Source organism: Canis lupus, chromosome 1 (assembly GCF_003254725.2).
Source record: "Canis lupus dingo isolate Sandy chromosome 1, ASM325472v2, whole genome shotgun sequence".
Taxonomy (NCBI): domain Eukaryota; kingdom Metazoa; phylum Chordata; class Mammalia; order Carnivora; family Canidae; genus Canis; species Canis lupus.
In genome coordinates this window covers 7,884,295-7,899,880 of record NC_064243.1, presented here as the reverse complement: position 1 = coordinate 7,899,880, position 15,586 = coordinate 7,884,295, and the positions used below count along the sequence as shown (strand labels likewise).

At 38.5% G+C, this 15,586-nt stretch overlaps 1 protein-coding gene across 1 annotated transcript in view; it reads left to right on the top strand.

The window, feature by feature from the left end:
• Positions 1-15,586, top strand: part of SOCS6 (suppressor of cytokine signaling 6) — a 76,120-nt gene that overhangs the window by 49,976 nt on the left and 10,558 nt on the right. Inside the window, exons 4-5 of the transcript XR_007411715.1 lie at positions 7,592-7,752; positions 8,819-8,950. The gene's annotated coding sequence lies outside the window, so the exon portion shown is untranslated. The remainder of the gene's footprint in view (positions 1-7,591; positions 7,753-8,818; positions 8,951-15,586) is intronic.

Here is a 15,586-nt window from a genome sequence, read left to right as displayed (position 1 = left end):
ATTAAGATAATCTGTTTGAGTTTTACGCTCTATTTTTCAATTGCATTTCTTACCACCTTACAGCTTAGTAACTTTTATTTTTTATTTAAGAAGATTATAGAATAAAGTTCTGGAGCACATTTGCTAATAACCTAGGTCTTCCATGATACTGAGTCACATATGTTTATAACTCTCATTTTAGCAATTAATCATAGACTGCTTAACTATTTATTGTAAGACGGTCTGGTTTCCCCAAGAAGATTATAAAAACCTAGAAGGTAAGGTTATAACATTGCCATAATATCCAGTGTCTAGGACTTGATTACTTTCTTTAAAACTTGACTAAAATTAATAGTAATTCTCATTAACAGAAACATATGCCAAAATTGTTCATGATAAAGTTTAGAAAATCATTGAAGTCTTTCTTTTTTTCTCTTATCTTGAATCTTTAAAAATCATCTTTCAAAAAAAATTATATATATTTATTAAATTATTCATATCTTGCAAAGGGGACCATATAACTCTGCTATAAATTTTAAAGGAAAAAATAAATGAAAATTGTGATTATTGGTGATTTTATTTGAGTATTCTAGATGCTCAGGAAATTTAGTTTATTAAGCACAGACTCATAAAGAAGCCATTAAACCACTTTTATGGGGTGGAAGGAGGATGTGATATAGAAGAAAGAAATAACTTTTTTTTTCTTTTCCTAAAGCTTTTTGTTTCAGGTCTTGAGGCTTGGTAAGGGAAAAAGAGTGAGACAATCAGTATTTTTTTAGAAAGACTTTACTTATTCATGAGAGACACACACACACAGAGAGGCACAGACACAGGCAGAGGGAGAAGCAGGTTCCATGCAGGGAGCCTGATGTGGGACTCGATTCCGGGTCTCCAGGATCACAACCTGGGCTAAAGGTGGTGCTAAACCACTGAGCCACCCAGGCTGCCCACAACCAGTATTTTTTGTCTCTACCCATTGGGTCCCACATTTCCAGGAAGAGTTGATGCTTTAGAACAGCAGATTTCAAATTGGTTAAGTATATGAAAGTCTAGAGTTCAAGTACATGAAAACTATTTGAAAATATGCAAGCATAGATGGTTTAAAGGAATCATTTCCCAGATTCTCAAATACCATCTGCTCTTTTCTAAAAATGATGTGCCTGAGAACGTACTTGTGGTGGAGATACCATGCCAGTTAACTCCTCCTTCACAATTGACCTTCTCTGTTACTCCATTGCTGTAAGGTAACTATATAGGCCACTCCCCATTCTATCCTCACTCAAATCTTGAGATCATTTTAGAGATGGAGGAGCAAGATTTCCAACCCAGCATAGTACACAAAGCCTAAACATTAAGTGTGAGGATAGAATAAAAAAAAGATTTTTAAGATGTGCAAACTAAAAAAAAAATAAAAATAAAATTATGCACCTTTCTCAGAGAGTTACTGGAGCATGTGCTCCAGCAAAAAGAGGGAGTAGACCAAGAGACAGGTGATCTTCAACATAGGAGAAATGAAAAGGCAATCCTGAAAGTGGTACTAAGAGAATATTTCCAGTTCAATAACTATAAAGATTGGAGAACAATCAAAGTTCGAATGAAAGGGAATAAAGCCAAGGACTGATGTTTTCAAGCAAGGAGAAATATTGATAGGTTTCTTGCTGTGTTCAAATGTATTAAGAAATGATTTCCAATTCTGATGAAAACTTCCAAGATGATCAATATGTAGAAAATTAAGTGACCGAAAGAAAGGCAACAAATAGTGACTGTAATTCTATAGGAAAAAAATAATCATTGCATGATACATGTTTTTAGTTATAAAAACATTTACTTGCTTAGGGGTGCCTGGGTAGCTCAGTCAACTGAGTGTCTGGGTCAGATCACTATCTTGGGGTCCTGGGATCAAGTCCCATGCTGGGCTCCCTTCTCAGCAAGGAGTCTGCTTCTCTTCCCTCTGTTTCTCCCCCAAGCTTGTGCCCCACCCCTGCAACCTCAAATAAATCAATGAAATATTTTTAAAAAAATTTACTTGCTTATAATAATGCAAACTGCTGGATGATGATTTATTTTTTTATTTTTATTTATTTTTTAAATGATTTATTTTTTAAATGTTTTATTTATTCATGAGAGAGAGAGAGAGAGGCAGAGACACAGGCAGAGACACAAGCAGAAGGAGAAAGGAGCCACATGCAGGGAGCCTGATGTGGGACTCGATCCCAGGTCTTCAAGATCATGCCCTGGGCTGAAGGTGGTGCTAAAACGCTGGGCCACCTGGGCTGCCCTGAATAATGCTTTAACCAAAAATTGTGGTATAACTCTTCATAAGAGAATGGGAGAAGGAGGAATATGTATGTGTATGAATGTGTGGACACATAAAAGAGTTAAATCGTTATCTCTATCTTAATGTTAAGGCTTAAATTAAATAATAAAATACAGAAATAATGGTATACACTGGTAATATAACAAAAAAGACTTTGGGATTGGTAATACAACAACAACAAAAAAAGACTTTGAAATGAAGAGTAGTGAGTGTGGTAGACAGAACCTCCCAAAGATGCTCCTGTTGTTATTCCCAGAAAACATGACTATGTTAAGTAGCATGGCAAAAATGACTTTGCAGATGTGATTTAATTAAGGATTTAGAGATTGGGAGATTATCCTGGATAATTTGAGTGAATCCAATCACATGAACCTTTGATTTCAGAGAGATGTGACCACAGGGGTGGTCATGACCCTAGGAGCGTGGGTATCCACTACAAGGCAAGAACAACCCTCATCAAAGAAACAGGGACCTCAGTTCTACAACCTTAAGGATTAAATGTTGCCAACAACCTAAAGGAACAAGGAAACAGATTCTCCCCTAGAGCCACCAAAAAGGAAATGCCTTGTGGACATTGAGATTTTAGCTTGCAAGGCCTATGCCAGACTTTGATCTACAGAGTAACTGTAATATAATAATTATGTGTTTTTTGAAGCCACCGATTTTGTGGTATGTGTTACAGCAGCTAATAGAAAACTAATACAGTGAGGATGAGATATTTTATTTAAGCTTTGTGGAACATTTTAGTTGACAGGAATAAATTTGTTTTAAATATATAACATTTTTAAAGTTTTGGTAAAATAAGAGTTGATATTTTCTTTTCTCTTTTTAAAAAAGGTTTAATTTATTTATTTTAGAGGGAGAAAGAGAGCACAAGCAGGGAGGGGATAGAGGGAGAAGGAGAAGCAGACTCCCCATGGAGCAGGGAGTGGTCAGCCTCTTTCTGGCTCCCTTTCAGTTAGATGTGTTATGTATGAATTCTGGTGGCTTTTGCAGTTCCTGAAATTGGGGAAAGAACCTGATTTTCAGTCCATTTTGGATGCTCCCAGTGACTAAGCCCATGTCCATATAGTTGTGGTGGTTTAAAATAGTGGCTGTTAAGTTTTTGGCACTGCCACTATTCAGAGATGGGGGTTTATGTGCACTTTGCTTTTACCTGGGCTGCCTTGCGATGGTTTTCACCAATCAATAGTAGAAGTGACACAAGGTGACATGTGGGCCTAGGTTATAAAAGACCATGCTGCTTTCGTCTTATTCACTCCTGGAGTCTGAACCACCAGGTACAATGTCTGGTTACACTGACATCACACGTTGGGAGGTCACATATGGTGCTCTACTTAATACACCCAACTTTACTGGTTCTTCAGCCATCCTTGTCCAGGCATGCATGCATGGGTCTTCATGCACATGAAGCCATCCTGGGACCCTCTAGGCCAGCCCATCTGCTAACTGAATACCAGGATCATTTTTGTCAAACCCCCTTGGAACAGAAGAATCACCCAGTTGATCCCTACTCACATTCCAGACCCACAAAACTATGAGATACAATAAAATGATTCTTGTCTTAAGTCAACAACAATTTAAAGTTTGGGGATAGTTTATTATGTAATAATAAATGACTATAAATATTTTATTAGAAAGCAACTTCTAATAGTAACTTCCACACCCTCAATATTAAATTTGGTCTTGCAGATCCTCCAAAACCCATGGTGTTTGGTTCCTTACTGGAGGCCAAGGAGCCAGCCCACAACCAAGTCCTGCAAAAGTCCCCAAGCCTTCATCTATGGAATCCAACAGTGTCTCTAAGAAGGGTTACCTTCTTCTATTAATTTCCAAGGCAAACTTATTTCCCTGAATACATCTCAAAACGAAGTTAGCCTTCTTCTAGGCAAGGAAATCCAAAACTCAAGGACTTTAAGACCAACTATCTCCCTTAAAAAAAAAAAAAAAAAGGGCGAGGGGATTTCTCATGTTTCCATGGCAGGGTAAACACCATAACCGGGCAGCCCTGGTGGCTTAGCGGTTTAGCGCCGCCTTCAGCCCAGGGTGTGATCCTGGAGACCCGAGATGGAGTCCCACATCAGGCTCCCTGCATGGAGCCTGCTTCTCCCTCTGCCTGTGTCTCTGCCTCTCTCTCTCTCTCTGTCTCTAATAAATGAATAAAATCTTTAAAAAATGAAAATAAATAAATAAAAATTTTTAAAAAACCACTATCACCAATAATCAACCAACTCCCACCTTCATAAAACAAGATGTCTAGGGTTAAAATTAGGGTTAGGTGGTCAGGAGAGGATTTTTTTTTTTTTTTCATAATGTAATCACAACTTTATTACGTTTTGCCCTTTGTTCCTTATGTTCCTTTTTTTATATATAAATTTATTTTTTATTGGTGTTCAATTTGCCAACATATAGAATACCACCCAGTGCTCATCCCATCAAGTGCCCCCCTCAGTGCCCGTCACCCAGTCAACCCCACCGCCCACCCACCTCCCTTTCTACTACCCCTAGTTCATTTCCCAAAGTTAGGAGTCTCTCATGTTCTGGGAGAGGATGTTTAAATGTTACCAATTAAAGAAAATTATTGGGGGATGCTTGGGTGGCTCACTGGTTGAGTGTCTGCCTTCAGCTCAGGGCATGATCCCAGAGTCCTGGGATTGGATCCCATACCGGGCTCCTTGCATAGAACCGGCTCCTCCTGTCTCTGCCTCTCTCTCTGCCTCTCTCTGTGTCTCTCATGAATAAGTAAATAACATATATTTTTAAAAAATTATTGCTTACTTATCGTGCTGTATAGCCAGAAAGCATGTTCTACAACTGTGTAATTTTTAGAATCTATTGAGAATCTATTGAGATGTTCTTAATATCTTAAAGTATGATCAATTCTTTAACTCTTCCAAATGTTTATATTAAATATATATTGAATATATTTTTAAAAATCTGTTAATTATATTAATGAATTCTTCCCATAATAATAGTTACATAGTATTTACTCTGGGTGAATAGTATATTTATAGTAGTAAACCATAGTATTACTAAATATCAAATATTAAACAGTAAACCATACTATTACTCTGGTTTCTTTACTTCTAGAGTAAAGAAGTTTCTAGAACTTCAGATAAATTAACTCTTCATTCATTTACTATTTATTTATTTTTAAAGATTTTATTTATTATTTTTTTTTAATATTTTATTTATTTATTATTTATTTATTTATTATAGCCACAGACCAAGAGAGAGGCAGAGACACACACAGAGAGAGAAGTAGGCTCCATGCACCAGGAGCCCGACGTGGGACCCGATCCCGGGTCTCCAGGATTGTGCCCTGGGCCAAAGGCAGGCGCCAAACCGCTGCGCCACCCAGGGATCCCAAAGATTTTATTTATTATTCATGAGAGAGAGAGAGACAGACAGACAGGCAGAGGGAGAAGCAGACTCCATGCAGGTAGCCTGACGTGGGACTTGATCCTGCATCTCCAGGATCATGCCCTGGGCTGAAGGTGATGCTAAACTGCTGAGCCTCCCGGGCTGCCCCATTCATTTACTTTTAATCTATATGTGTCTTTATATTTAAAATGGGTTTCTTGTAGACAACATAGAGTTGGGTCTTGCTTTTGATCCACTTTGACACTCTGTCTTCTTTTTTTTTTTTTTTTTAAATTTATTTTATGATAGTCACAGAGAGAGAGAGAGAGAGAGAGAGACAGAGACACAGGCAGAGGGAGAAGCAGGCTCCATGCAGGGAGCCCGACGTGGGACTCGATCCCAGGCCTCCAGGATCACGCCCTGGACTGAAGGCAGAGTAAACCGCTGAGCCACCCAGTCTGCCCTGTTTCTCCTTTTTTATACCTATTTTTGTCTTCCATTCTTTTTCTGCCTTTTGTGGTTTTGATTGAGCATTTTATATAATTCCATTTTCGCTTCATTCTTAGCACATCAGTTGTGCTTTTATTTATATTATTTTTACTTTTTATTAGTGGTTGCTCTAGAGTTTGCAGTGTACCATTACAACTAACCTGAGTTCACTTTTAAATAACACTGAATTGCTTACTGCTTCCTGGGCGGTGTGAGTGCTTTATGGAACCAAATAATCCTAATCCTCCCTCTTATCCCTTGAATCATTGCTGTCCTTCACTTCAGCTATAAGTAAGGATATACAGGCATATATATATGTACAAGGTATAGACATGAGCACAGATAGTTGAATACAATGTTGCTATTATTATTTAGGGTTTTTTTGCTATTATTATTTTGAACAAACTTTTATCTGTTAGATCAATGAAGAAAAGTTTTTATTTTACCTTTACTTATTCATTATTCATTCTTTGATGCCCTTCTATTCTTTAATAGGTCTGAGTTTCTGGCCTACATCATTCTCCTTCCCTCTGAAGAACTTCTTTTAACATTTCTTGCAAGGCTGATTTGCTGGCAACTAATTCCCTCAATCGTTGTTTGAGAGTCTTTATTTGTCTTTTACTTTTGAAGGACATTTCTCAAGGTACAGAATTCTAGCTTGGTGGTTTCTTTCTTTCAATATTTTATGTATTTCATTTCATTCTCTTCTTGCTTACCTGATTTCTAAGGGCAAGATGGATGTGATTTTTCTTTGTTCCTCTATAGGTAATGTGTTTTTTCCTCGAATTTCTTTCAGGCTTTTTTTCTTTTTTATCTGTGATTTTCTGTAATTTGAAAATGATATATAAAATGTAGTTTTGGGGGCATTTATCCTGCTTGGTGTTCTCCAAGCTTCCTCACCTAAATGAAGTAAGAATGCTTTGAGATTGGTGCCATTATAGCTCCCATAGTAAACTTGATCAGCAAGGCTGAGACAGTGAGAGGTTAAATCGCATAGCTAGCACAAGGCCAGGCAAGGGTTTGCACTGAAGCAGTATTATTTATATTCTAAAGGCTCTCTAGTTTATATAGAGTATTTCAAGCTACCTCACATCATTTTGAAAAAGCCTTGGCATGCCTTATTAGCAAATGAAAATAAAATGCTGACTGAACCCCAGTTAACTTGTGAATAATAAATATATTTCTAAAGTATTTCTTCTCTGCTACTTCTAGATACTCCATTTTTTGCTTACTTTGTAGACACTGTTTGAAAGTCACTCTGACTTTTAATGTTCTCATATATTCTTTTATATTGATGTCTTCTTTCATATGTTTTTCTCAGGTCTTTTTTATTCTAAATGTTTAAGAGTAAAAAAATGACTAGAGTACTTTAATTACAGTAATTTGAATGAGCTGGTTTGATTTGCCTTTTTAATCCGTTTTTCTCTCTGTATCCTGGCCTAGCTTCTGGGAGGCTCAAAGAATGGAGTGACTCATCAAAGCGTCTGCTGCGTCATCAGGAAAGAGGGTGCCCAAGGGACAGAGGCTAGACTGGGATTTGAAGTTTCTGGATTCTAACCCCACTGGCTGTCTACATGGGGCTGCATCCTGATTGTGGTTTATAGGTAATCACTTAATTTCACGATCTTTGTACCTTTTCCTTTCAAAAATGGCAACAATTATCCTTTATTCTTCCATCTCCCTTCTAGGATATGGCAAAGAGTCATTATTATTTAAAAAAAAAAAAAAAGAAATTGAAAAAAAAAAAAGAAATTGTCAATCTGTCCAGAGGTATTTGCTATATAAATACAGAAAACAATTCTCATGATTTCCTTTGCCTTTGGGGCTGTGCCTGTAGGGTAAGTAGGCACTTTCTCAATGAAGGGGGCGTTTTGAAATTCCTTCCAAAGAAGTCTGGCATTCATTCTAAATTGACCTGGAGGCTGAGGAGCCCTGGAGTTTTTCCAGCTAGTTCAAACTCTGCCAGGTAAATATTTCCATGAACTAACAAGCTGTGGTAGACTGGTTATTCATGGACTTGGCTGTTACTGTTGCATTGTTCTTGAGTTACTTTTGTGTTATATTTTTAGAATCCCTATAATTTTATAGGTCCTGATGCTTAATCTGAGTCAGTATGTGTTCTTTTAGATGTACAATACTAGAGCTGGGTGGAACAATCTACCTTTTAAGAAAGGACATTTATTGTAAATTTAGAAGAGGTTTAGAGGTAGGTGTTTTGAGATTGGCTAGTGACAATATCATGTGGATACCATGCTTTCTTCCCTTTTGCTCCAACCTCTAGAAAGTTTAGTTTTTATCCTTAGGATTGATGCTTCCTAGTCACCAAGTGGTTGCCATGCATACAGACCATAAGACTTCACATGACGTTGTATGACTGCAGAAGTAGGGTGTCGATCAAGATGGCAAGAGAAAGACCTTCTCATATACTTGTATTCTTTTACCCAGGAACAAAAATCTATCCCCAGAGTCCCTCTACCTCACATCTATTTGGGCAGGAGGAGATATTATGGCCTCTCTGAGCAGCAACGGCAGCTGGAAAAGGGAGTATTTTGCTTTTTCAGTATCTGCATTGAAGGGTGGACAAGGAGAAGGCATGAGGACTGACCAGCTGAAGTGTTTGCCACAACTAACAAGTTCTTTTTCTTTACTTCCCTTCTATTCTATTCACAGAAGTCATTGCCTGCAAACAGCCTACCACAGTCTTGGGAATGAACTCTGACAAACTAACCATCATAACAGTTGATGCTTCCCATTGAGGATGGAAGAATGGGGCTCCAAACTTTGTTATACTGTTCTTGAAAGGTAATCAGCTTCTTTGCATGAGTAGAGGGAACAGGTCTGTTTATGTTACTTTGAGGTTTACCAGTAAAGCACCACAACCTGTGCAAGCTGAGGAATTGAGGGGAAATATTGCATGAGTCTTGGTCTGTTTCTTACAATTGCCTTGTGAAGGTGGCAGGCAGCCATTAATAGTGCTGATTTTATAAATACAGGATGAACAATTAAAGGGGTAGCAGTTCTAATTCTAGGAACTGGGTGTGAACAATTTTATTTCCAGGCTCTGAATGATCAAAGGTTTTCTGTTCAAAACATGGTTGGTATAGGTCCAGTGATAGTTGAAGTTTATCATCTAAAATAGATGGATATCTCTTTTAAAATTAGTATTTTTTTCATTTCCACGCATTTATATTAAAATTTCTTGTTTTTTTTTTTTTTTTTCTCTAAATAGTTGGAGAATGGCATGGGATGACCTTGTAGTAGGCGGTATATAATACAATCAAGTCTATGTACTAATTCAAGAATAGTTTCCCATTGGCAAGAATATAGAAAGTCTATACTGGCATCATTATCATGGACATGTTTCTTTGTTTTTATTGTATTCAATAAGATATGCAATTCATCAGTTTACCTTGGAAGAAAAGTGTGATGAAGTTTGACTGTCTTTTAGTTTTATCACTAAGATGACAGGAGGCCAAACCTCTTAGTGTGATCAGGTTGTTGTAATGATGCGCGAAGGCAGCCAGCATACCATTCTGAACATGATCTCCTTCATCTGGAAACAAAGGGAACAACCTTTGATATTGATAAAACCCAAAGAACTTTGGAAAATTTTAGTGTTTCTTGATTGATACTCTCTATTTGGGATGGATTTAGCTGAGAAACCCTGATACTGTTTAAATAAATAAAAGATTTACTTTTTTTTTTTTTTGCAAGGAGTATGGAGGTGGTCATTTCAGGGTCCAGTATACTGCTCCATGGTCAGGCTCATTTTGCCTTTATGCTCTGCTGTCCTTCAAAAAGAACTGCTGAGCACCTACGAATTATGTAAGCATTCCAGGAACAAGAAGAGAAACAAAGAAAGAAGGATAAATGGTCGTATCAGGACTTGGGACATTCTCAGAAATACCAGTCAATGTGAATCTTGTTGTTGTGAACCATGTCCCACAGCCACTATTAGCTGCAAGAGTGTCTGGTGATTATAGTTTCTTAGCTGAACACATTGCTGTTGTTGGAAAAGTGGAGGTTCTCTTAATGAGAGTGAAATAGAGAAATGACATTGTCTAAAGAACTAGCAAACAATTCAATGCCCATTATCATCGGCAAACTACGGTGTCTGTGATTCCACCTGTTAAGCATTACTTTCACGTCGATTGCCATTGTAAATGTAGGTGAAAGTGATCAGATATTTAAAAAGAATCTGCTATTTTATATTCTTTTTCAAGTAAGTAATAGTAGTCTTCTCATTCATATTTACTTTGTTTTCTAGTTTATGTGCATAGTTTTACATATGTTTCCGTTTCTTGGCAAGGAAGTGAAGGTTCATGCTTGGATGATAAAGTGAATTCTGGAAAGGCCAAATTCATTCGATTTTTAGAGGGGTCTAGGATTTGTTTTGGGACTGCTCTGCTCCCTGGATGGTCCTGGGATCCTGGCTTTCCCTTTGGAACCAGCCCCTCAACTATGAGTAGACCTGGAGGTGTTTTGAGCCTCAGGCTGAGGAGTAGATTCTGAGTCATCAGGTGGCCCATTTTCTGCTGTGCCCAATCCAGCTATCTATCTGGATCTATAGGAACACTTTCAGTGGCGTCAGAGACAATAGGTAAGCAGTATATGTAAACAGAGCCAGAGAAATGCTGTAGTGAGGCCCAACTGTTTCACCCGTCCCAGGCTTTTATCCTAGGAGCCTGAAGTGTAATATGCATTCCAAACCGATGGACTCAGTACAGAGTCAGCCTTTTGCAAACATAATGCAAATTGAAACATTTTTTTTTTCTCCTTTTTCCCTCCCTATTCTTTCCTCCCCTGCCCCTCTATTTAGGTTTTGTCTTGGAGAACTTATTTGAATTTTCAAGTTAGCAAGACTTAAAGAATTCACCTTTCCTCACTGCCCACCTGTAGGAACCCTGGAGGACCTTAGATAGGTTCTGCATGTAGACATCCAAAGATGAAGCACTCGTGATCCCACACATCGGCTAGCTCTGAATAACATATCAGAAAGCTGTTGGCTCGTAGTAGGCTGACCTCTCCTATTAGATTTTACAATCTCTTGCCAACAGTTAAACACCAACATCCCCTTTGACAAACAACAGAAAGGGCTATTGCATTTCACTGCTAGGGCTTCTCTTTTGTAGAAGCTTTGTTGATTCAGAATTGACTAGTAGTTCATGAGTCTCTATGAACAACAATTCTGGGTAAAAGCTGAGAGTTGTGATGGCCATGAAGGAGAAAGAAGCAGAACAGTGTTATTTGCCATTCTGACAGTCACCTTTACAAGTAAAATGTTGGGGGAAAAAAAATGAAATGTTGAGGGACAACTGGGTGGCTCAGTTGGTTAAGCATCTGGCTCTTAGTTTCAGCTCAGGTCATGATCTTGGGGTCCTGGGCTCCACCCTCAGCATGGAGTCTGCTTGTCCCTCTCCCTCTCTTCTTCCCCCACCACTCTCTCTCTCTTTTTCTCTCTGATAAATAAATAAAATCTTTTAAGAAAGTAAAATGTTAAGGTTATGTCCTTGCGAGAATCCTGGATCTTCTCCATTTTCCATAAGACTATAAAACAAGCTTATCTTCTTCCTCTCTGTTTCCCTCCCTCCATGTCTTTCTCTCTCTCTCTTACCTCCTCCCTTTCTTTCCTTCTTTCTAAAGCTTATAACTATGAGTGTTCAAGGAGAGGTTAATCTATCTGACTCGACATGATGAGAGAAGGCATCATGCGTGAGGTGAGACTTGAATTAATCTTGCAGGATGAGTATTTAAGTGTTTGCTCAGATGGGAGGGGACAGATTGAATAAAAACAGATGGACCAATGCAATAATTTTTATTGAGTCTGCTGGAGTGACTCAGTCATGATTATGCAGGCTACTGTTTCATAAGTATGCAGCCCACAGGCAGCCATTATTGCTCACACTTCCTTATCGTTTACTATGGGGAGGGCAAAGCATTTAGCAACACACTGATGTGGAGTTAAAGTTGAATTCTTAGTGATTCTCAACATTTTCCCAGGCGATAGACATTACAGATGACCTTTCCAAGCAAGATGCTCTGAAGAAATTCTCTTGTCCATTCTGGGCAAGCTACCAGTAACTGTACCTCCTTCTCTCATAAAAACAATACAAAGAAGAGGGGAGTTATGTGGGAAAACAAATATAGGTACAATATTTGTTCTTAAAGAATTGTCACAACTGATTTTAACTAACCATGTAGATGATGGTCGTTGAGGATTGTCAGAAAGTTTAAGGCCACTCTCGAGTTCACCCAAGTCTATTTATTTAGAGTTTACTACAGTAAGGAAGTTAGCTACTATTGCATTTCTTCTGCAAGAGACTCACAAGGAGTTAAAAGGACAATGGGTTTTGCAAAGAAAAAGGAAGAAGTCTCAAGATAATCTTTGATTGTCAATGTCCCATTTAGGAGGAACTTTCTCTTGGGGTGGGATTTGGAAGTGATATAGAGGTGGTGGGAATGGATAGTGGGCAGGGAGCTCCCTGATTGGCTTTTAGATTCATTTTGACATCTTTGATTGGTTCACAATCCCCAGGCTCCTAACTGAGTCCTCCAGGCTAGTTTAGCTCATAGAGTTTTCCTGTTTCAACTGAAAGAATATCTGGTTCTCTTCTGTGCTTTCCAAGTCTAGCAGAAGCCAGTTCTGCAGAGTTGTTGCATTAAACTGTGAGGTCCTTTTTCAGCATATACCAGTGCCTGGTATATTGTAAGGAGTCAGTAATATTTGTAGAATGTATAATAAATACTTTAAAAGCTTTCAAATATTAAAGTTAAAAGGATTGTACAGTAAACATCCATATTCCCATTATCTAGGTTCTATAGTTAAAATATTATTAGATTTGCTTTATCAACTATCTATCCATATATTCACCCTACAACAGGAATTTTTATATGACACATTTAATTAAACTAATAAGAAAACAGTTTATAGTCTTACTGCTTTTATGAGGAGAGATCTAGCCCAAGAGAATAATGAGTGATAGTTCCAAAAATGTCTTAATTGCCCTTAGGTACTACTATTGTTTGCCAAATATGGGTGGGGCTCAGGTCCCATATGAGGCTGTTAATGTTGGAGGACTTTAGTCAGTTAAGGTGTGGATATGCTAAAGTTTCACTTGTTGATAGTATTATTGAACCAGGATTTGCCTTCACCTTTAAAAAAATACGAAACTGGTAGGGAGAAATGCCAGTTAAAAACAAAAAACAAAAAACCACGGCACAGCCTGGGTGGCTCAGTGGTTTAGCACCGCCTTCAGCCCAGGGCATGATCCTGGAGACCCAAGGTCGAGTCCCTTGCCGGGCTCCCTGCATGGACCCTGTTTCTCCCTCTGCCTGTGTCTCTGCCTCTCTCTCTCTGAGTCTCTCATGAATGAATAAATAAAAACATTTTTAAAAAACCCCACAAGACTATATTAGGGGTTTTAAGTTTAATGGAGCTACTACAATCTGTGTTTGTCATGTTTATAAAGATTCATAGAAGTCAGCTTAATTCGCAAATAAAAGTTAATTCTCTAGGTTAAATGAGGCAGGCAAAAGTTGAATATGCCTGGTACATCAAAGTCTATTAGGAGGCTAGTCATCAAAGTATAATTGTTATTTTCTCTGTTCTGTTTTTTTTTCTTGAGAGTTAATCTACTTATGCATAATGACTTTTTAGTACTAGATATTTTTGTACTACGAAAAGTGAAGCATATGGCCTCTGACCATGGGTTGTGGGTATAAGTTGTGGACACCACTGGGAGTCAGTGCGTGGTGGCCTTTTAGTAGAATCAGATGTCTTGAGTTTGGGTTTGGCCTCTTTCAGAGTTGGGGCCTCAGATTCAGAATCAAAAAATGAATTTACTCCACAGTAGTATTTACCCTATAAGGTTGTGATAAAGATTAAATAAGATACTGCTTGGAAAATGCCTGGCTCATAGTGACAGTAAATACTAGTTGTCATCTGTTAAAAATGCGGCAGAAGTAACATACTTAGGAGGGAAATTAAAGTATGCATGTACTGGTATCGTAGAATTCTTGTTTTGAGCTGGAAGTGACCTGAAAAATCCTCTGCCCCAACTCCTTCTCTTGCAAATAAGAAATCTGAAATCCAGAGACATTAAATAATTTTCCTCAAATAACAGTTGAAGTTATCCTGAATAAGATGAAAACTGAGTTTTTAAATCTCCTTAGTAAAGCTCTTTCCAACCATAGGCAATCCTGATTTAAGGATCCTGCAGTGGGCCCAGGGCAATGATAAAGCAGCGTCCTTGGACATACTCAGACTTGAATCTACCTCTTATTATGTGGTCTGGGTGAATTATTCCTTGGTTTTCTCTCTGTAAGTGGTTTTTGTAATCTTGCCAGATGGGGCTGTTCTGGGGTAAAATGAGATGATAGGAATGAGACATGATGCAGGATGCCTTGACATAATAAAAATTCCCTGTGATGGTAACTGTTCTTGATGAAGGATGGGAAAAGGCAGTGGGGGAAAAAGGAGGAGGAGTTGTAAAGGAAGACACATAACAGGTTCTCATAACAGATCATGAAAAAGGTGAATCCTGAAAAGTCTGTGGCACCGCTTTCAGATGGAGGTGGAAGAGAGGAAGGAACAGCATAGAAGAATGGAAGCTGGAAAGAAGAGCAGAGAATAAAGATGCTGATAGGAAATGAATGACTGTCATCAAGCACTCCTGTTCCTCTGGGCTTTGTACTTTGGTTAGGGATGGAAGATTCCAGACAGGGTGCAGCTTGATTCCACAAAGGGATCTGTACAGGCGATCCTCCACTTCATCCCTATGCTTGTTGTGTTTTCATGATTCCCACCTGAGTTTAATTTGGGGGTTATTTAGATGCCAAACCCTTGTCTCAGAAGGACCACAATTACAAAGGATTTTTTTTTTAATTCATTTGAGAGAGAGAGAGAGAGAGAGAGAGAGAGAGAGAGAGAGCATGGGGAGGGGTAGAGGGAGAGAGAGAGAAGCCACTCCCCTACAAGCAAGGAGCCTGATGCAGGGCTTGATCCCAGGACCCCAGGATCATGATCCAAACCAAAGGCACACACTCAGCCACTGAGCCACCCAGGTGCCCCCTTATAGAAGATTTTTGAGCCAGAACATACCTCAGAGGCCCTCGGCTTCCATACTCTCATTTTACAGCTGATGAAATGTCCTGTAAGAACAAACGGGAACTCCCAGGTTAAATAGGTTAAAATAGGCTCTGGTCAGGTGAGATGAAGACCTAAGCACCATGTTTGTCAATGATTCTGTGGGAGAATGCCTTTACGGTTCTAAGCAACAAGAGTGCAAAAAAGTATTTGGCAAATGATACTAATAATACTAATTAGGTGGATTTGTCTATAAGGTGATGCCTTTCTACTACCGTTTACATTTTTTTCCCACCAGAATACAGCATTGCCCAATTGTGATAGGCATCAGAGAACTCACTCATTATTCAAGT